The following is a 23015-nucleotide window of genomic DNA, read 5'->3' on the forward strand; positions in this document are numbered from 1 at the left end:
TTAAATTATTATAGTAAATTTTGGTATCTGGCTAGGTAAACTTTCGTTACTGTTCTTTTTTTCACATTTTTCATTTGTTTTGTTTTGGGAGCATTTTCTTTCCCAGATACATTCTGGAATTAGATTTTATACTTCACAAAATTACATTAGCATTTTGGTTAGTATTGCATTAAATTAATAGATTGTAATTATTCCTTCTTTTAGAATTCTACCAATTCTAAAACTTGGCATTGGTGGGGGAAGGGATGCAAAGTCCCTCCCTTACATATTTTCCCACCTTTGTATATTGAAATATATATATGCCCACCTTTATGTATTTTTTAAAATTGTATTTACATAAACTTTAATATTTCAGGGGAAATTTATTACAGTCCCTTAAAGTCACTTTAGTATTACAACTAAACATTTAAGTAGCATTGTTAGTAGGTTATTTGCTAAAGACCTTTATTTTCAATTAGCAGCAAAGGGCAAATGTATCAATGCATCTTAACTAAAACTATGCTCTTTACTAATAGCTCAAATAACAAAGAAACTGAATTCTGAATAAAATAATACATATATGAATTTGTATTTGACATCTATTTCCAATATGTATATTCTATGATAAAATTCACATTTTAACATACTAAACTAGACTTCCAATTCTTAAGAGCACCATCTCTAAAACAATCTCTCATGGAGCTAGCTACTGTTATCATGAGGCACATTTTCTGCACAGTCTGGAGATGAGGCCAAAGGACCAAAAATGAATTTTCTAGACTCGTGGGGAAAAGGCAGCTCCTAGTGAGTTGCTATTAGTATGGGACAAAATCAGATGAAAGAGTCACATTAATAACCCTTCTAGAACTCTCTTTACCTCTTGTTCACTTTCCCGAAACACTAAATTACATCAGGAAAATTATAGATAAAAAGAGAAAGAAATAGGATATAAAAGGGTGAAATTTACAAAGTTAAGCCAATATTTACCAAAAATAAGAAAAATCACTTCATGCTTCTTCAGCTTTGATATTCAAAGCAATGTTTATTTATTCTGCTACTAACTCTATTTCCAGTTTGAATAGAAAATAATATTCTCACAACCAAAAGCAAATATTATCCAGGTCCTAGAGGATGCTTAGACATTTATACTATATACATCATCAGTCAAATACAATTCGTCCTATCCATCAATATATCTACATTTTAGTAGAACCATATTTTATTAATGCTAATCTATATTTTAAATATTAGAAAGATTAATATCTGTATTTAGGTTAAAATATACATCTAAGCTACACATCTTAGTTATCTTCTTCCCACACCCCTTATATCATCTAGTTCACACATAACCCCTTAGAGACTGTTAGCTTAAACCATACAAGCATTGGATAGTAGCTTCCTCTGAACAAGCCTTTTTATATGCCATAACCATTTTAATATTAATCAGATAGAGATTTAACTTCCTTGGTGTTCCATCCATATATCATGTGATTTAAAGGTTATAATCATATAGTAATCATGATTTAATCTTCTCATATATCATCACAACCCTAATGCATTGTTCCTTTACTTACCTGGCTCTTGTGATGCTGATGGTTATTTTTCTTTTATTGACAGAGGTCTCAGACTTTCTCTCTTTTTTTCAGGAAATGGACAGTGCCTATTACAGCATGCTCTGCAATTAAGAAAAACTGTCTACTATCCATTTGAGTTTTCTTTTAAGTTAACCACTAACACTGACACAAATACTGCTGTATAGCATCATCAGGTGAAAAGACCTTCGCAGGGCACTAAGTCTTAATTGTCCCCATTTCTAAACAGATCCCGTCACTGATTCAATTTGGGATTTGAACAAACAAAGTGGGCAGGCCTTGGAGAAAGGTACAAGTGATCCTTCATGAATTTACCACGGAGAGAAAGGATAGTCTGTCTAAAATAAGGTGTAAAGAAAGGCAAAGAGAAAGTTTAGAAAGGTTTCTGTGGAGTAGGTCTAAATGTGACCACTCCCCCAGAGAAGGCTATCTGATCATGACAATGAAGTTGAGAGGATGTTGTCTTTGCTTGTTGTGGGGCTTCAAGGAGCAAGTAAGTTACAACATTTATCATACATTTGCTTAAATAAGGATATGCTACACTAAGGCATATCAAGACCAGACCTCTTTCCCAGCACAGGGACTCTAATATCCAGCAGTGCTGGACAATATCGACATTATTCAGATCACTTGTCATCAGGCTAACTCAAATTCAACATGCCCACACCTGGATTCCAGATGTTTTCTCCCAAACTCATCTATCCACAGCTGTCCTCACTGAGGTGAGGGCAAGTCCTCCCTTTTAGTTTCTTGTGCCAAGAACCTTGGCATTGTCCTCAACCCTGTCCTTCTCTCACACCAGTGTCTAGTCCCTCAGGAAGAGAGGGTGCCCGGCTCCATTTTAATAAAATATCCAGGTTCCAACTACTTTTCACATCCTCCACTGTCGTCACCACCTGTCCTGAGCCACCATCCTCTCTCCCCCAGATCCATGTCAGAGACTCAAGGCAGGTCTCTTAGTCTCTTCCCTTGTCCCTATATAGTCTGCTATTGGCCACCAGACAGAACACATGTTTTTTTTAACAAAGAAAATTCAAATCAAGTCAAATTTCTGCTCAGAACCCTGCATGGGCCCCTTATGTCACTAGAGCAAAAGTCAATGACCTTCAGAACCTTGCGAGATCTACTTCCCCAACCTTCATTCCATCTCTGACTTCATCTCCTACCACTTCCCCCTTGCTCCAGGAACAGCTGCCTCCTATTTAGTTCCTTAGGTGTGGGGCAGTCAGGTACACTCATGCCCTTGCACTATATTCCTTCTCCCTAGAACATTCTCCTTTCAGATATCCACATATTCCTTCCCTTACCTCCTTGTAGTCTTTCTTAGATCTCCTCTTCTCTATAATGCCCACCCTGACCATCCTACTTAACACTGCAACCTTCCTTCCCCCTCAATATCCCAACCCAACCCACTCAGTGCCTCTTACCTTGTTCTCATTTTATACCCTGATAAACACAATGTACTTTCACTGAATTTCAGATGCCATCAGATGTGAATCATACCATTATCTTGGTAGGACACACAAAACCATGGCATGACCTTCACTGTATTTTGGGGATGTTAAAATATGAAACAATAGGTACTTTAGGATCAATGACATATGGATGGCAGGCAGTACTTTGAGAGTATCTTCCCTCACCTCTTACACAAAACGCACAGCAGCATGACAGTGGGGAGCTACTGGAGATGTCAACTTCTGACTCCCATTCTCATTCATTCATTAAGGAAGTCTTCCCTGGGAACTTACTCTGCACCAGGCATTATAGATACAGTAAGGAAAACACAGGATCTGCTCTCAAGAGGAACTTGAGTCTAGTGGAAAGCCTGACTATAAATCGGAGATTGAATTACAGTGTGCTAACTGCTATGATGTTAGCACATCTCAGAGGAGATGTCTCAGAGGAGATCCCCAACCATGCTTCCAAAGCTAACTAGAGAGTATGCATAGTTGTTTATATTCCCCCCCTTTTTTCTTTGCCAAACTGAAAAATGGGACAAATTAGAGTATTGACATAAAAGGCACCAATATGCCAACTAAACTATCATTATACATGTATGCATATTTATAGTTATTCCAAGTTCACATAGATGCTTTGTCCACCCCCATCCGGAAGTATGAACTCAGGTACCCTGTCTTTCTTCCATTTCTGCCTCTACACATTGTGTAATATTCTGAAATTCTTTCTCATCAATTCTAAGCAAGGTGCCAGAAACTCAGAACCTCTCCATATCAATATCTTGGATTCTATTATTAACTCTCAAGAAGATAGTTATTTTTACCCTCAGGAAAGGAGTCTATTTTGTTTTCTCCTATCAGGATATGCTACAGAACACTGTGTTAAAATAAAATACATATGACTCTCTAAATCAAATATAAGTTTATGAACTCTAGGACTCAATTTTTAATTGCAATACAATGTGAATACTCTAAGTCAGAAAGAGAGTTAGAAATATTCTGTTGGTTGGGTCTCATTTAACATGATGCTTTTGAAGATTCTGAAGGCCAAAAGTGCTCTCATTTCCTTAATAGATTTAATCATGCTAAGAATCTCCCATCTGTAAAATTCTTCTAACTATCCCAATTGCCCATCAACGCATGAATCAAATTATTCATAATGTAGGACTCTGGCAAGAAATGGGGTACATCAATCAACTACAATTCTACAGTGAAATCATAATTTAGGTCCCATGAAAAGGTAAAAAATGAAATTGAATAGCAGATGCTACTCTCCTCTCAATAATCTACAATGACACAACCAACCACATGAATCTTAGAAAACACAAAAAATACAGATACTAAAGATTTTTACTGGTCTAAACTTTAATTAAAAGGACTATTCTTTTTTAAAATGTTTACTTATTTTTGAGAGAGAGTGAGCGCGCAAATGGGGGAGAGTCAGAGAGATAGTGGGAGACACAGAATCTGAAGCAGGCTCCAGGCTCTGAGCTGTCAACACAGAGCCCGACGCGGGGCTCGAACTCACGGACTGCGAGATCATGACCTGAGCCGAAGTTGGACGCTTAACCGACTGAGCCACCCAGGTGCCCCTCTTGTTTAATTTTTTAATAGTTTATTTATTTTGAGAGAGAGAGAGACAGAGAGCGAGCCAGAGTGCACATGTCTGCATGAGCAGGGGAAGGGCAGAGAGTGAGAATCTAGTGGGGCTAGATCCCATGAACCATGAGAGCATGACCTGAGCTGAAATCAAGAGTCTGATGCTTAACCAACTGAGCCACCCAGGTGCCCCAGAAGCTTAATTTTTGCTTTGGGGTCTGCCACTGTGGAGATATAGGATTGGGGATGGGAGAGTGACTTCAAAGATGAGACAGGGCTAAAAATAAATTTGGTTGGGGATGTATTTTTAAGATATCACCCAGGTGGAGACATCTAGCACAAGTTGGAAATGCAGCTTTGGTGCTCATGGAACAGGGCAGAGTTGGGAGACACAGACTGGGTGACAGGCATTGTGGGGATCACTGAGAGCCCTAGGGCTGGACACAATTAGAGAGAGAGGGGGTAGCCTGAAGATAAAGGCAGAAAAAAATCTCCATGAAGTGAAGAAAACCTCAAGGGAATGATGAGGAGGAGAGTCAGAGGAAGTAATGGAGAATCTTCAGAAGTCTGGTGGATGGAGGCTTAAAATGTCTTGTTGGGTTTGGGGGCTAGTTTCTCACTTTCAGGGAGAGCTTGGCCATTGATGGGGTTCCAAGTGGAGACCTAGAAGAAGGGAGGATGAGAAAAAGCTTCAATTGAGGCTGAAGAGAGGACGGGAGAATGCACAGGCATTTCAATATGGAGGTTTTGGAGGAAAACCACTTGAGGTTTTTCAGTTGCTTGAAGGGAAAGCCAAGGGGTGGGAAGGCTTGATGCTATTTGTGGGTTGAGAATGAGGAGGCAAGAAAACACTCTCAGTGAGCCTTGGTGGCTCAGTCAATGGAGCATGTGATTCTTGATCTTGGAGTTTGGGGTTTGAGCCTCGCACTGGGTATAGAGATTACTTAAAAAATAAAAATACTGAAAATAAAAATAAATAAATAAAAATACTCTGAATACCCCTGGAAAATATAAGGCTCATCTGGAGATGCAAACTCCTAGATCAGGTGGGAGGAGGTGGGGTCTGAGCTCAGGGTTTGCAGGAAGTTTGGTGTTAGTTCAAGAGCCCCAGGGTGGGTGGGTGGAAGGGAGGGAGGGAAGCAGAGGCAGTCTCTGCCAAGTGGAAGTGGACCACAAGCAAAATGCAAGGAGAAAACCACAAGACCTGGAGCCACACCACTGCTTGGCATCTCACAATCCTACTTGCCTAAATTCTCTCACTCTTTACAGACACATAAAGGGAACAAATTGGTCAAATGCTTGTTAAATTGAACTAAATGCAGCTTAGTTTCAAGGGAAGAACATTCTCTTCATTTTAATATGATCCTACTTTTCCAGTAACTGCAGCACCTCTTCGTATCATATGATTCCCTCTTACTTACATTGTATCTTCTCAAAACACCTATATCAAGTTACAGCTTCAAATATCAAAATCCGTAAACATTCCCCCAATCTGTACCCTATGATCATGGCAAGTCCAGACATTAATCAAGTCTTCTAGGAAAGGATGTAAAAATATTCATCCATAATTATTAAACATATTGAATCCATTTTTCTCCTCAAAGTTGGCAAATGAACATACAACTATATTTGCATTATTTAAATTATCACCATGCCTTAGTATACTCACATATGACTTGTCCAATTATAACAACAAAATGCAAACAAATAAAAAGTTTGGTGACAAATGATGGGGTGCAAAGAATTTCAATGTTCAGCTTCAAAATGGCTGTGATAAAATGTGCTAGCTCAACTGAAAAAAATCACAGCATCTGTTCTGTCAACTTTCCAAGTTTATCAAATTCTTTTCCAGTCTTTCCATTTCCCTCTGAGTATGTCTCCTTGGTAAATTATCAAGTCTCCAAGTAAAGATAAAATATTCTCTCCAGTTATGGAAATGTTGAAAATGTTTCCTTCTAGAGAGAACAACTCCAAGACTAAGAGGACATGAGATTACCATCTTGGGGGTGGGGTGGGGGTGGGAGTCCAAGGAGTAGGAGAGAAAAGTGTTTGAATCAGTAAAAACCTCCTGCCAGTAACTTTGAAAAAGCTGGTGGTCAACAAAACTTAGGTTAATTTGATCATGTGTTCTTGCTTGCAAGCTTATGTCCAGTATATAAAAACAAATACCTAAATAATTCTTCAAAAAAGTAGCACGTCTGTACATAAACATGTTGAAATTCCCAAAGGGCAACTTTTTGGGCAGGCTCAAGGTCTGAAAGACAGTGTCCTGAAATAGACTGACCCACACATCTCTGACTCATGTAGCCTGCCTGTCATACTGACCAATCAATGAGGAGAACTGGCCCAGGGGACTTCACTCTTCTTATCTGTCCAGCCTCCATTCTGAGTACACAAGCCTCTTTCCTGACACTTGTCATGGCATGGTTGAAAGACAGCTGACCTGACTCTGGGTGCTATCACCCCATTCCAGCAGGATGAAGAAAAGAGAAGGCAAAAGACAAAAGGATTGGGGGGTATGTTTAGTGGGTCTCCCCCTTTTGAAAAGGCTTTTCTGGATGCCCTTTCAACAGCTTACAGATTGCCATGCCTAGCTGGCAAGGTTAATAAATTCAGTATTTGAGCTTTCCCAACTTTGATTTAAAAAGGTAGGCAAGGGGAATGTGGGTTGTAAATGATTTTAGGGTACCCAGCCCTCAGGGTCTTCCAGCTGGGGCACAATAAGTGTTCAGTGAACATTTACATATTGTACAATGATCCATCCCCCTGTGACATGCAGGTCACATCCATGCTAACTCCAGCCTCACCTCATTTGGTGTCTTGCTTTTGTGGTCCAGTAGAGCACACACTTTCCTCTCTGTTGAAATCCTACTCATTATTTTGAGAAAAATGGTCTTAAAATGGCAGTATAGCACATACATGGTAAAGTGCACAAAGCAAACCTACATCCTGCTCAGTTTTGATAAATTGAACATACTCATGTAAGAAGAAACAGAACATTTGCCAAAACCGCAGAAGCCTATTATGTTGTACCTTTCTTAACTTATTAACTATACTCTAAGATATATCTACAAATCGATATGCGGATACGAGGACTTGGCAAACTATTTTATGAATAATGAATGGTAAAAAATCAGAAGACCCATATTTTCAAAATACAGAATTCATTTCGTTGTTTTTTGTTGTTGTTTTGTTTTGTTTTTTCTTTTACTATTACTGCATGAGCCATGTGACTGGCCATTGGAAAAGTGTCACAAGAGCATCCTGTTGGGATTCTACCATAGCCAAAGATAGGCCCCTGTAATCCCAGATGGATTTAAGCTGCACTGCGCTGTGGATTTTATGTAGATGTAAGTAAGCTATTAGGTACTAGTTCTAAGGGGTATATTTAAGTATTTCCAAATCACTCATCATATTGCTGTAAAGATGACAGGAAAAGTATCATTTTAAGAGAAAATGAATTTAAGTCAAAGGAAAAAGCACCGATAACAAGCATGGTAGTGGCTTAGCTTCACTAATGGGAAACTATATGTAAACACAGTGAATTCACACATATTACCATCAGTTTATTCACACTGCAAGCATGAAGAGACCCACACAACAGATCAGAAAATTAAGTCCAAGAGAGCAAAGTCACTTGTGTGGTTTCATGAAAGTGGTCAGTGATCTAGCCCTATTTTTCTCACCTCTTTAAATTCTCCCCCTCTCCACTCCAGCCCTCCAAAACATCCTTGCTGTGCTCAGAAACACATGACCCTACTTCTGCGCCTTTGCATTGGCTGTACCCCACTCTGTCCATGCCTCCGTCTCCCCCACCCCTTCCCCCATCCCTGCCTCTTGCTCTTCCTTCAGATCTTGGCTTTTTACTTCTATTCCAGTGCAGCTTCTGTCTTCCCTTGTCACTCCCTATGCTTGCTTGCTTACTTTCAGTTTGTGAGAGTTGCGGCATGAGCATGGTTCTTTGGGCAAGTAACTTATGCTCTGAGTCTCCATTTCTTCATGTATGAAACAGACAAACTGACACCTATGTCTGCGTGGTTATGTAAAGGATTTGCATGTACATATAACAGTGTAAATGCGTGTGCATGCTTCCAGCACTGCACTGGTAAATGTTCAACAACTTGGCTCTCCAAAAAAAAAAAAAAAAAAAAAAAAAAAAAAAAAAAAGTTCCTGATGCTGCTAAATACAAGATGCACAGTATCACACCATTATGTAGTCTTTCCTCCCTATACATGCAATGGACATAAAAACTGCAAGGACATAGTCAAACATGGTAAAATAATGAGGAAGTGAGGAGGTTTTAAATGCTTATTACTTTTTAAAATTTCTATGTTTACATAATTTGTAATAATGGCTGAAAATGAGTTGGCTCTGGCACAACACTGCGTGTGTCTACAAACACCACTGGATAAACCAAAGCCAAGGCTATTACAGAAATGAAAAACTACACTATTTTCTTTGTTTTCTCTAAACAGACCTAAATTAAGGGAGCACTGATTTCATTGAATGGGATCTTGTACCAGTGATGTAATAGCATGTTTAATCATGGGGCTACAGCAGCAACTTCATTGCTAATGCACAGAAACGGAGATACATTATACTGAGAATTACCAAGGAATCTCAACCAAGGAACCTCAGAAAATGCGTCTCCAGTAAAAAGGCAGGGATATATCATGGCTTAGCCTTTTGTTGTAGTAGATACTTGGTCTCTTCACAAAATCTCACCCTGACAGATTTCCAAAAAGTTTGTCAGGACACATTACAGACCCAGACAAGCTTTAAATCAAGGTTAGGGTCCAATCCTTCCACACCACTACCCAAGTCCTAAACCGCCAACCTGCTTCAACTATGTTAAAATCCAAGTGGGGGGAATATGATCAAAATGGGGGAAAGAAGCATTAAGTGCTGGCTGCCAACTTGAGAACCAAGAGAAAGTTAAGGTTCCTCTACTCCAAGGTACATTTGGCAGACGGAGCACACAGATGAACCTGGTTGTTACTTTGAAGCCAAAACATCATACAAAGTGACTTGTCTTCATAGTCTCTCTTCACAGCTAAGCCACTGACATGCTTTTACAACTGTTTGAAATTAGACATTTGGGCCAATTTATGCCTGACTCCATCCAACACTTCAAGTTCTCCATCCTATTCTTCATGTGATACAAATCAAAGAGGTTCCAAGATTCAGCTTAATCCCAGAGCTATCTCATCACTGACAAAGCCAACAGAAGAGCATTTAAACCCAAGGAGTAAAACTCACCTTGAGCCAGGTACCAAGGGAACACAGCCATGCAGGTGAATTTCGGGTGCCAAAGCTTCTAATAGGCATCAAATACAATCTTGGGATGTGTAAGGATATACAAGCAAATAAAGACCCAGATCCTGTCCTCAGACATCTCTCCATGTACTCACCAAGGTGAAACTAACTCTTAGGGTTCAGCCTCTAGAAAGGGATGCACCTGTCAAGGTGCAGCCTTCAGAAGGGGATGCACCAATTAGAATAAGGCCACCAGAAGGCCTTAAGAGCATTCCTAGCTAAGCTGCATTACAAACTATCAGTATGCAATTTGGACTGAAGTGATCAATTATTTGTAGAAGTATGTGCTCACTGCCACAAAGTCAAGCCCTCAGTTACTCAAATACATCTCAACATTCAAGTTCATTCAAATACTCTGAACACTTCTAGACAATCTCTCCATGCACTTTCTTCTTTATGGAACACTATCTGTAATGGAAGTTATGCCTAATTCACAACTCTCAATCCAAGAATGTCGTTTTTGCTTCATCTTGCTGCCTAGGCTGCATTTCTTGGAGACAGATGGCTATCAAAATACTCTTCCATTCAAAATACACACCAGATGCCCTCACAATTCCAGTGCAACATTAGGCTCTTCAAGGTGTATTTACCCTCTAAATTTAAAAAGTCACCTAATTTTCCATTCTTCCAACAAGAAGAAAAAAATCTTCCTTTAACCTTTCTTTTCTGTTTTTCATAAAGTATCACTTAAATCAAATGTTAACTCTTTCCATCATCTGGAGTTAACATTCAAGGGGACTTCAAGACCACTGCAAGCTTGACCTTCCCTGGACCAGGAAGGGTTCAATACATTTAGTGGAGGTTGCTAGCACCAGCCTGAATATCCATTCCTGGTCCTATAGAGGGTAGTCTGGAGAAGACTGGGCAGACCAGGATTTCTAGGGGCAAGCAAAGGAACTGTCTCCTGAATTTCTTGCGGAGGCTCCAGGAGAGGCTGAAATAAAGCATTCCCTCTCCCTGAACCTCCAGAGACTATTTTAAAGTCACTCCTGAGGATCATATGGACTATCATCAGTCAAAAACTGCCCCAGGAATGATATCAACAAGACTAAATGGCTCATTTCCCTATAATCTTAACCACATGAGTTTGCAAAAAGATGCTGATGCAAATCAGAGAAGGAGGGTGTGTCTATGCCCAAGATGCAAGCAAATGAATAAGCATCAGCCTTAAGAAGTTGAGATGGGTGTCAGAGAATTCAGCTTAAGGAACCTTCTTCCCCAGCATAACCTTCTACCCTAATTGCCCAATAGCAATCCATGACAGCTAAAGAGCCTGCCACATTCCGAGGCAAAGCCAACTGTACCCACAAAAGTTCCTATCTTGGCTCTGCTATGATGTCTTAAATTCCTGCAACCAGCTGCTTTGGCTCAAGGCTTTGAGATCCAACGTTAAGACACAAACGATACCACACCATTATTAAGCCATAGCACCTTATACAAAATAATTCATCTGATTTGTTTGCTGTCACAGAGCAAATGGAAAGAGAAGTTCTTATTTTGAGGTGAAGCGTGGGAAGAGGAAGACAGGGGAGAAAGAAATGTATTCCAGGACATGAGGGAAAGGGAGGACAGAAGGCTTGGGGTGGGAACATTACCCGCAGGGAAAGTGGCTGCTAAAATAAGCCACCTGCGAAGAGTTCTATTTTATAGTCTGATCTTGGATCAAAGATGGGGAAAGGGGAGAGACTAGTTCTGAAAATAAACTTCCCCAACTTCATAGTTGGTCTCAGATCCAATCAAGGCTAAGAGGAAAACGAAAAAGTTAAGGTGTCTCAACACGTAACAGGGAATAGCACCACAGTCTAGGACAAGGGGCAGCTTCCAATTGGATAGGCAAGGTCACACAGGTCAAGGGATGGGCCATAGGCATTACTGTGCCCAATTCCCTTTAATGTTATGAACAGCTTTTTGGTTTTCTCCCAAAACCCATTTGGTCATTACTCCATTTTTCTTCCCTTTTATCATCAAGCGTCATAAAAGTGGGGCCATCTCATTCTTTATCACCCACTGCCACTGCCCCTTGATATCTCTAACAGAGTTGATTTTGAGTCCCTATTTACAAAGCCATGGGATCTAGTCCTCCTTTTCCCTCACCTCTCTGCAGCACTGGGAATGGGTAGGTTGCATTTCCCATATTCCTTGATCTTCCTCCTTCTGATTTTGCCCCTCCTTCACGACATCAATTTTTTAGACCCATTTCATCTGCCCTCCCCTTACATGAGAGTAGCATCCCATATTTAGCATCTCTTGGGTTTCTCTTCTCCCTCTATTGTGCTCATTCGCTGCCATTAGCCACTTGCAGATCTTAAAAACCTTAATTTTTAGGCCAGACATCACCTCTAAGCTCTAGACATGTACTCCAAATTCCCTGATTCCTGGACACATCCATCAGCACGACTTCAAGCATTAGACAGTCCACACATCTGTCTACAGTTGGACTCCTCACAAAGATGCTCCATCTTCTCTTCCATGAGTAGTTTTAGTGAATGACCCACCACTCACCCAATCACTTAAAGGAAAATGTTCGATCATCTTGGATTCCTGTCATTCTGGCACATGTCAACAGAGGCAGGAGTGTGCCCCATTCATACCCTCTGTCTTTACCACCTCACACACACAGGACTTCCAAATACCAGCTCTACCTCTCTCTGCATGTCAAGTCTCTCTGCCACCTGTGTAGCAGGCTGGCCATCAACCTGACTCGGAGAGCAGCAAAGCACTCAAGGGATGGGATGAGCAGGTACAAACAACACACCAGTTCTTTAAAAAAAAAAAAAAAAAGTATAGCTTCAAACAAGACACTGGTGCTCAGACCAAATCACTCTTATAGTTAGTTTGCATAAACCTGCTTTATATCCAAGGGCTATGGCCTGAAAATAAAGCAAAGAAAGAGTCCTTTAAAAAGGCATTTTGTGGATGAGCCATGGGTGGCATAAAAGCAACTTCCCTAGGGACCTGTCCCTACTGACTGGGTCACACCTCCATGGCTTTGCTCAAGCTGCTGCCTCTACTGGTATTGTTGCTTCCCACATCCCTGGAACGCTTTGTCTTTGAGGACTTGATCCAAGGGAAACCTTCTTTATGAAGCTGCTTCTTCCTGCAAACCTTTCAGTTAACAAAGTCAGAGGCATTTGGGAGGGAAAAGTGCATTCTATCTCAGAATCTCTACCATGTTCTTGTTCTTACTCATCTGCCTACATCCTTCACTAGACCATAAGCACCTTAAGGGGCAGGACTGGATTTGATGACTATTTTGGATACTCTCACTGAAAACATACATGCTGTATTTATTAGACAGGTAAATTTAAAAGTGAGTGAATAGGGGCACCTGGGTGGCTCAGTAGGTTGAGCATCTGACTTCGGCTCAGGTCATGATCTCATGGTTCATGAGTTTGAGTCCCATATTGGGCTCGCTGCTGTCAACGCAGAGCCTGCTTCAAATCCCCTGTCCCTGTCTTTCTACCGCTCCCCCACTCATACTTGCTCTCAAAAAATGAACATTTAAAAATCAATAAAATAAAAATGAGTGAACAATTTAAGAAGATAATATTTCTGACAGCTTTACACTGGCAGGAAAATGGGGATTATTGAGTATTTAAAGGATCTGTTCCAAACAACAAGAAAGTTACAGAATCCAAACTACGATATCTAAGGAGGAAAAGCATCTTGGTAATCCTCGTGAACAAGATCCCTGGTTCTGGCCCCTAAACTGAGACAATATTTTGTGTCACAAAGTCACAATAGTTCTACAACAGAGCCATGAGTTAAGTGCCTTTCAGAAGTGCTGTTTGCCGTTATTCCTCAGCCTACGAAGAGTAGAAGGAGTTATTTTCACATGAAGATGTATCCAAGAATTGCCAGGAACCTTTTAAGTGGGATGGTAATTTCTGGAAGACACATCTCTGAACTTAATTTTCAAGAAGCATAAGTGAAGACAATCCTTTTGAGAATACCTAATAACAGACCCCAAAGAAACAAGCCCATAGAAACATATTTGAATAGAAAGCTGGAGAATATATTACCATTTCAGGGATGACTGACAACCCATTTATATTTTACGACATGTTATAGTAGTAACCCTGGCAATGCAGTATTTTCAGAAAGCAAGACTATGTGAGAGATTCGTAGGTTATGGGAGATAGAATTAACCTCATATCAAGTGGAAGCTGGCACCTGAAATCCTTCTAGGACTCAATCACGGTATGAATCAATCAAAGACACTGGCACAAAGTTAACAGGCAGGTAACTTAGATTGCTTGCTTAGAGGAAAGAGACTAAATCAATTACTCTGTTACATCAGCAGAGTACCTTGAAAACTTAGGGGGGAAGTTTTTTAAATAACTGATAGTGTCTCATCAATTTCTCAGCACCACAGAGATGCCATTTTGTGCCTTATAGGTAGAAGAGTTTACGAATCATATCCACCAACTGGCCACTCCCTCTGCTTCTCTGTGTTCTCATTAGAGCTAACTTCATTCATTTATTCAGCAAATATTTGAAAATTTACTCTGCCGCAATGGACTAACTTCCTAGGGATATGAACTTTAATCGTAACCTTGTGATTATCAATCTTTGTAGCAAAAGCATGAAACAAATGAGTAAACAAGTGTTTTTAAAAGATAAGAATATTCTGTAAAGGACATCAGTTTGTCCTGGATTATTTGTCCTGTACTAAATAATCTGTGGGTGAGGGTACCTATACCAAAAGGTTACCTAGAGGTATCCATGGGTGACCTAAGTCAGTTTCAGGTGGTAAGAGGGAAGACTCAGCATTCTAGAATTATGAGAAGTTTCACAGGGAGAAAAAGGCACAAGAGTTGATGGAGATACATCCACATACAAGGATGTGGATGTAAATCACTGAATCTCAGCATAAATAACAAAGAGAAACAGGACAGGGATACAGAGAGAAAAATGTGGATTAACAGACCAGTGGTTTGATGAAGGAGAAATGTCACTTGTGGGAGAATACAGCAGGTGAACTAGGATAGAAGGTTTGGTCAGAGAGTAGGACACTACACAACCACCTGTGTTGAAGGCACAGGTGTTTCTGGCCAGGACTCCCAGTGTGACCTTGGGAGAATGTGGCTAAGATAAAATGCACAAATAGGTCATTGGAAATGAGAAGATAAAGGAACCTGTGAAGAAATGTGGACACACATCGTGCTTGCCTTGTTTTTGAAAAGTTGGTCACAATGATACTTGTTGAAAGAGACCATTTCATTTTCCCTTAAAGTCCCCAAATCTGACAGCTGTCTTTTTCCCCCCTCCAAGTTACACACTGCCAATAAAACAAAAATCCCAACTTTAGTCCGTGAGGCTCCCTGGATGGCTTTCCCTCTGTCTCCCATTCCACCATGCCTTCCCTCTCCTACTGCATATTTTTATCTTTCTTCCCCCACGAGATGTACACTCCCTCCATCCCTCAGACCCCCACTGCACCCACTCCACTATAACTCAGCTTCCACCACATAGAGAGCTTTGCCCTTCTGGATTCAAGATGTGGCTTCCATAAATACCCTCAGGTGTGTGTTACAAATATTAGCAATTAACAGAAGATCCTGAAGCTCCCTTGGGTACTCATTTTCCAAGATGAACGTGTCACCAAACCTGTTAAAGAAATCAGTTTCTAGGCAAAGAAAAGCAAGATTGAGTTTTGTGTTTCCTGCTAGGAACCGTTGCATATTTATAAACTTACTAAGCTGTAAGTACCACACATATTTTTATAACTGCATCTACACCAAAGGTATTTATAAAATCAATGTTTTCCATCAAAAAGGATGCACCTGGCTAAATAGACTGTTCCAAAATGATTAATGAGTATTTTCCCATATAAGCATTTAAATGCCTCTAAAAATAACTGGATTACAACTTTGATTGTGTTTACCATCAAAAATTTGGAAATAAGGCAAAATGAAATCCAACCATAATTCCACCACCCTCAGAGATAAATCCTCACAATATTTACCTTCTTTTTCAGATATCCAATTATGGGGAAAAAATGGATCCCTATTGTACAGTAGTGCCTAGTACATAGACGATGAATATTTGTAGACTGAATACATACAGTTTTGTAATCTGCTTTAAAAGGTCTTTGTTTTCAAACGAGGTTGTGATAAAAGGACTATGTGCAAATTATAAAAGTTTAAATATCTAATAGTTCAAAAAGAGATGAAATGAGAGAAATTCTTTTCACTCTACATTGCCATTCCCTGGAAGAAATCCCAGCAGAAATCCTGGAAATTCACGCAGAAAGAGATAGAGAGATGCATGCAGATATAAATACAGAGCTATATTTAAGAACAAATGGTAAAGTCTGTATGATGTTTAACAGTACTTTTTCCACTTAATATTTCTTCAGTTTCCCATATCCACACGCAAAGTTACTTCTTTCTTTATCGAGGTTTCAAGTGGATTGTTCTGTAACTTCACTATTAAATTGATGGACCTTTAAAAAGTGGCCAGATTTTTTGCTGTTAACAACAATGCTGCAATAAGCATTATCCAGTCTCCCAACAAATACTTATCGAGCACCCACACAGCAAGCGATGAGCCTGACTCTGGAGACTGAGACGCTAACAAAACAGCTAAGAACTCTAACCTCTAGAGTTCACAAAAGGAGAGTGAGAACAAGAAAACAAAAATGAACGTATCCTTTCCAATTTTAATTTGTACCATAAGTGGGGAGCAGAAGGAAAAGACGTAGACCAGATAGGCAGGAAGGTCCCTCTGAGGATGTAACCAGTCACTGGAAACCCAAAAGATGAAAATGAAGCCAGCTGTAAAGGTGTGAGGGGCATCTAAGTACCCGGAACAGCTAATGCAAAGGGCTCAGGGAGAAATCTTGTTTCCAGTAAAGACAATGAATGTGACTGTGGTATAGACAATACAGAACAAGTCTGGCTTAAGAGGGAGAGAAATGGGCAGATCTTACAAGATGCTAAAAAAAATAAAAAATAAAAAAGTTTTAAGTTTATTCCAAATATTACAGATAATGACCGAAGAGTGAGGAGTGAGGGAATGATGATTTCATTTACATTTTTAAAAGACCCCTCTCACCGCTGTGAGGGACGCACCAGGGATTAGCACATGAGGGGAACTGTTGCAGGTTACCGCAGGGCACAGGTAAGAGTGGTGGGGTTAGAACCAGAGTAGGGACAATGGATGAGCAAATACAAGATTCCTTTTTCCTCTATTTCAGAAAAAGCTAAGAGGAATAGGGTTAGGGGAAAATGCAGAGTTCCACTTTGGATATGTTGGTTTTGGGTTGTTTATTGGACATACAAGTGGAGGTGTCAATTATGTGAATGTGAGAGTCTGGATCTCAGCACAAAGGTCTATGCTACATAGAAACGATTCCTCAGCTTATGAATGGTTGACTATCATCCACAGAGAGAGGAACTGTGGGTTCCTCTCCACAGGAAAAGTGGGTTGAGAGAAACAGACTGTGGAGGAGGTTGCTCAGGCAAAGGAGGCAGTGCGGAGATTACCTGGGTCAAATGTTACACAGACAAGAACCTGGAACTCAGAGCAGGGGGAGACCACAGGGAAATCCAGTTCAGGGATATTTTGGGGGCAAAAACAGATTGGAATGAGTTTACCAGTCATGGGAAGGTAGGACAAAGTATATGAAGACAATTCTTGGAAGTTTCACTTTAAAAATCTGCAGAAGAGTAACTACAGGAGTTATAAGATCAAAAATGGTTCACAGTTGTTGCTCTAAGTATAATTTTAAAATGAGAAATCCTATAGCATGTTTGTGTATTAATCAATGTGTATGATGATGGGAGAATACCCACACCAACAATCAAGTCTGGAAAAGGTTAGAAAGGATAGGATTCAAAGTGCAGATTTATCTTTAACTTCCTTTAGGAAAGAAGGTGAATAAAGGAGAAAATGGGATTCAGACACCAGCTGATTTGTGGATTTGTGATGTCAAGAACATTCGTTCAAATTGTCTCTATTTTCTCAAGAAAATATGAGGCAAGTCATGCTCAAGTGCATATATCTATGTGCCTCTAAAAAGAGGAGTTTGAAGGGCAAAAATCAACACGCTGAATTTTTTGTGGACACTGGAAAAGGAAGCTTGGTAGGTTCTCCAGGTCATGTTTTCTTCCATTTTAGTTGGGGCTCGTGAAGTTATAGTGACAACCACCTTCCAGCCATGATTCTGTCAAGTAACACTGATGAAGGGTTCATCTGGGGAAATGCTTCTCAAAGTATGCTACCTGCTCAAGCACCATCAGTCTCACCTGATAAGTTATGATAAATGCAAATATCTGGCTCCACCCCAGACCTACCTATCTCAGAAGGCCTGGGGGTAGGGCCCAGCCATCTGTTAACATGCTCTCCAGGTTATTCTGATGCAATAGAAAGTTTGAGAACCTCTAATCTAAGAAGAGGTTTTTTTTCCTTTTTTTTTTTTTTTTTGGCCATGTGAAAGCAAAGGAGGGAAAGAGTGCTAATAATTAAAATGCATCTGCAAGAGTAATTATACTGATGATCCACAGAATAAGAAGTGGGTAAGCTGTGAAGACATTCTTTATAAATACCTTAGCCATTTTTGGATGGAGATTTAAAAAGTATTGTGTTTAAATGAGAGGTATACCTATTTTAAATTGTGATACATATTACATAATGGCCCTCCAAAAACTCTACATACCTATCCACAAAGCAAAACCATGCCCCTGGCACTGTATACTTGCCCAACAATTTTTTATTGAAGCAGAATAACATCCAATGAATGTTATGTTAGTTTCAGGCGAACAACTCTTTTTTCATTTACATCCATTTAAAAAGTGACAAAGTTATCTTTTGGTGATTGTTTTTGTGTTACTGTTGTCTATCTTTTATTGCACTTATGTTCCCCAAAATGAAAATTAGAAAAACAGTATGAGGGTATCTCACAAAAACATACAGGGAAAGAGCCAGAGGAGTCTGAGTCAAAACAGGCAAGAAGTCCAGAGTATGGTATGGTTCCATTAATAGGAATGTGTGTCCTGTTCAACTGCAGCAATACTCCCACTCAGTTCTGTCCCAGGAAGATTCCTCGGGGTTTTACTACTCAGTTCTGGATAACACACTTTGAAAAAAAAAAAAATTGTAACCTACAACTCTACCATAATGATAAAGTGCCTTCCTGAGACCACCGAACATAAGGTATAGTTGAATGGGGAATATTTGGCCTAAAAAAGAGACTTCAGTGGAGGGAAGAGAATATGGAAAAAGAGACCAGCAGGACAACCATAAAGAAATCTGTGAATAACGGACAGATGATGGACGGCGTAGACTTCATCATCACAAATCTTTTTAAAAGATTCAAGGGTAGAATTTTTAAGGACACAGCTTTTAGTACCACCTATAAGAATAGTACTTCCTAATAAAACAGAACCATCTTTCCTGATCCCCCAGGCTTTTGGTCCAGGTTGAATGGCATTAGTTAAGGTCTACAACAAGGATCTTTACCTTCTCGAACTTTGAGATTTATGATGTTTTGAGGGTTCCAAATTCCATTTTCATGCACATAAATTCACTTTACTTGTTTGTTATTTAAATTTCTAACAGTGCCTGTACTCTAACCAAACAACTTGAGTTTCTCATTTAGCTGTAAGCAAGGAGTTACAGGTCACTTTCATTCTTTAAACTTTCAGTTTATTATCTAACCACTATCAAAACAGCTTATACTGAAATGCTCAACTGTTTATCGTGAAGATTAACATCTATTTGAACTTTGTGCCTATGAGATAGCAGGAAAAATATACCCTGAGACCTTCTACTTCCCAATATTCTTGCATTAGGACTAGTTTTGACAGAATGATAAATAAGACCAGCAAGTAAGAAATGAATGTATAATACCAGACCCAGGGTCTGAATCTATCATGATGCAGTTCACAGTGGTTCTTTTGGTAGATTTACTTCCAACATCTCCATGGCTGGTGAAATGACTGATTATGGCCTAACAACCTCTGCTATCTCCACTTCTACCTTCTGAGAGGGGAATCTAAGTCACAAATGCCAACCTACTGCCAACCTGCTCTTTTCATAAGGAGCCTAACCAACATCACAGACATAACCTCCCTCCGCTAAGGAGTTGCATTCTAGATCATGCTTCCAGCTCCTGAAGGACAGAGACCCCTGGGAGTGGCAAAATGCACTGCAGAAACTGAATAGTGAAAGAAATGAATATAAAGACACATGCTGAAAATTCAAAGGCTATAGGAGAATTTGAAGTCTGCTAACAGCATAGTTATATAAGAGAGGGATATCTAATTATCCAATTAATGCATAATCTTTTATCTTTACGGTAAGATATGGAATCAGTAAAGAAAAAGAAAACATGAATAGAGAATTCCTACTTCAGTATTACTATTGTCCCTGTGGGAAAAGATACCATTAAAACTTTATATATCACCCCGTCAAGAAGGTTTTCAGGTCATGGCTGAGAATAACTTAGTGGGTCACTCTCCCCTTCATTGCAACCCACAAGAAGAAAAGGGACACTAGCTAGATGCATTTATTCACCATGGGGGGAAAACACTAGGCATGGCACCCAGCTAATTCTTCCTTTTCTTCTGGCCTATGAAAAGTCTCAAATTTTCAAACTCTGCCAAATATATATGCTAGTGTCAGTCTTAAAAGTTTTGATTTGCTGAAGACAATAATTAGATAGCATACCCTATATATCTCACAATATCCTGCTGTGTTCTGAATGAAGATTTTCTTCTTCTGTACTTAAAGCAGCAAATTTGTAGACCAATCTTCTTAAAAAGTTTCTTTATCACTTGAAAATATCTCGGAAATTCAGTTCCTGTAGAAGATAGATTTTTTTTTTCTGTATTTGTGTGTGTGCAACACATATAAGCAGGTAAACTATTTCTGCCAGCTAGAAAAAATAAAATTTTCCTCCTCTCCATCCCATAATGATTTCAGATTCTATTTTCATTAAATGTGATATTGACAAGATTTGTAATTCAACATTTAAGTATAATAAACCCTTGTTAATTCAGACTAGTTGTAGGAAAAGCCAGTGTAAATTCAAGTATCTCAATTCTGAATAGCTTGAGATAAATTAAGGTTCATTCTACATAAAAATAACTCAAACCAAAGGCCACCAAAATACCATGAAGGAGGAGGCAAAAGTTCAGGCAAAAGTTTGTACATTGCTACTTTATCAGGGAGTTCCAGCTCAGGAAGCGACAGTGAAGGACGTGGGAACTGAGACAGGGAAGCAAAGAGCCGATACAAAAGTACTTTCTGGTGCTGGCCATAACTAAGGGTGACTGATTTCACTTGATCTTGGGAGACAATCCTCTGAGAAGCCTTAACAAATGTTTCTTAGGACAATCTGGGAGTAGAATTTTTTTTTAACTGGCTCTTGTTTCCCATCTGTCAAAGATTAGCCCCTTGGGGCATTCATTTCCCTTATTTCTGGGTTGTATGTTTGTGTAGAGTAAGATCTCGTGGAGTCTCATGCTTTGGGTATAAACAAGGGAGGCAAAAGGCACGTGGCTCATGCATAATATGAGGACCAGGCTAGATGTGTGGGACAACAGGTAAAGGCCACAGTGAGTGGGTGGCCATAGCAGTGACTCGAAGGAGAGACAAGTCTAGCCAAGAGGACCTTAAATGGCTTATGAACGACGCTTCAGACAGATGTCACTGGCAGAAGGAGCTAGCACATGCACATCTTTCATATGTGTTGAAAGCATATACAGGGCAGCCCAGAAATTAATAACATGAAAACATTTTTGTGTTTTGATTTTGAACCATATAAATGTGTTTCCTATTCGAAAATGATTATCAAAATTTAGAGCTCTGAAAAAGTAATAGGATTTAAACATCTACTGTAAAGTCCTAAAGGAGAAATACATAACGTTGGGAAGGGGAAAACCTGGGGGTTGGAGAGGGGTGGGACCACAGCAGTTAGAGGTGATGTAATCACTCTTAATTCCCCATACTTTCCCTGAGTGAGGGTTGAAGAGATTCTGCATCAAGCAAGAAAGAGTGGTGTCAAAATAGTGTTTGAAACAAAGCAAAAAACAAAAGGAGGGACGGGGCTAGAAGGAGTACAGTTAACTATTGTTTTATTCACTTCTGTACCATTTGATATTATGAACATGTTCATGTATTACTCTTACATTAAAAGCACTGTTTAGTAAAAATTTTTAAAAATATGGAAGTTCTCATCCACTCAAATACAGACTAAATACAGAGCCACTTAGGTAGCTGCACCAAGAAAACCTCAAATCAGAAAATCACCACTAACCCTAAAGACACTTATTTGAAGAGCACCAAAGCTTCTTGAAACATTCAAGAAACAATAAAGGACAATAACAAACATTATCAGTGCTTATAACTCAGAACACTGCCACTATTAGGAAAGCAGAAAATGGCACAAAAAAGAGCTCATTTTAAGAATGTGGGTTTACTAGATTTTGACATCCAGAATTAACGGCTGCAGTTGCCTGAACTGACAAAGCCCCTTTCCCAGGAAACCAATGACCACTTACTACACCAAGCCCAGCTTAGCATCAAATGATATGCAAGGACACATCTGAGCACACATTTGAGGACTTTGAAGTGCAAGGGTCACCGAAGTACTTGAGAAACAGCAGTTTCTCAGAGAGGAAAGGGATAAATTCTCCTCACGTGAAGATGGAGATATTCGGCATCCCAACAATTAGGATGACTTACTAAAAGCAAACCGTAAGAAAAGAAAAAACTTGGGAAGATTCTAACAACATTAGCCTTCAAAACAGATCATCTCCGCAATAAAGGCAGATCAAATGGATGTTGGAAGAGCTAATGTAATCCAGCACCTGTGGCTTACCTAAACCAATGTTTTAGGCAAACATGCTGCAGTTCTGTATCTGCATTCGAGTATCAACTGTAAGAGAAAAATAACCTGCCAATAGACATCTTCTGGGAAAAGATAGAATTAAAACAAATGGGAACATTATGGCCAGTATGTTCAGAAACCAATAAAAACTCCCTTTCTCAATTAGGCATTCCTGACTCCATGTCTTCTAAAGTCCTGCCTTTTCAAAAAAAAAAAAAAAAAAAAAAAAAAAA

General features: G+C 39.6%; 1 protein-coding gene across 7 annotated transcripts in view; it reads right to left on the reverse strand.

Annotated features, from left to right (window-relative positions):
* Positions 1–23015, reverse strand: part of PAK5 (p21 (RAC1) activated kinase 5) — a 322934-nt gene that overhangs the window by 231972 nt on the left and 67947 nt on the right. Inside the window, exon 2 of one of the 7 annotated variants that reach the window (XM_040447683.1) lies at positions 1554–1654. The exons of the other annotated variants lie outside the window; for them this stretch is intronic. The gene's annotated coding sequence lies outside the window, so the exon portion shown is untranslated. The remainder of the gene's footprint in view (positions 1–1553; positions 1655–23015) is intronic. 7 annotated transcript variants of the gene reach the window in all.

Source organism: Herpailurus yagouaroundi, unplaced genomic scaffold, assembly GCF_014898765.1.
Source record: "Herpailurus yagouaroundi ecotype Mexico unplaced genomic scaffold, PumYag 196, whole genome shotgun sequence".
NCBI classification, from domain to species: Eukaryota; Metazoa; Chordata; class Mammalia; order Carnivora; family Felidae; genus Herpailurus; species Herpailurus yagouaroundi.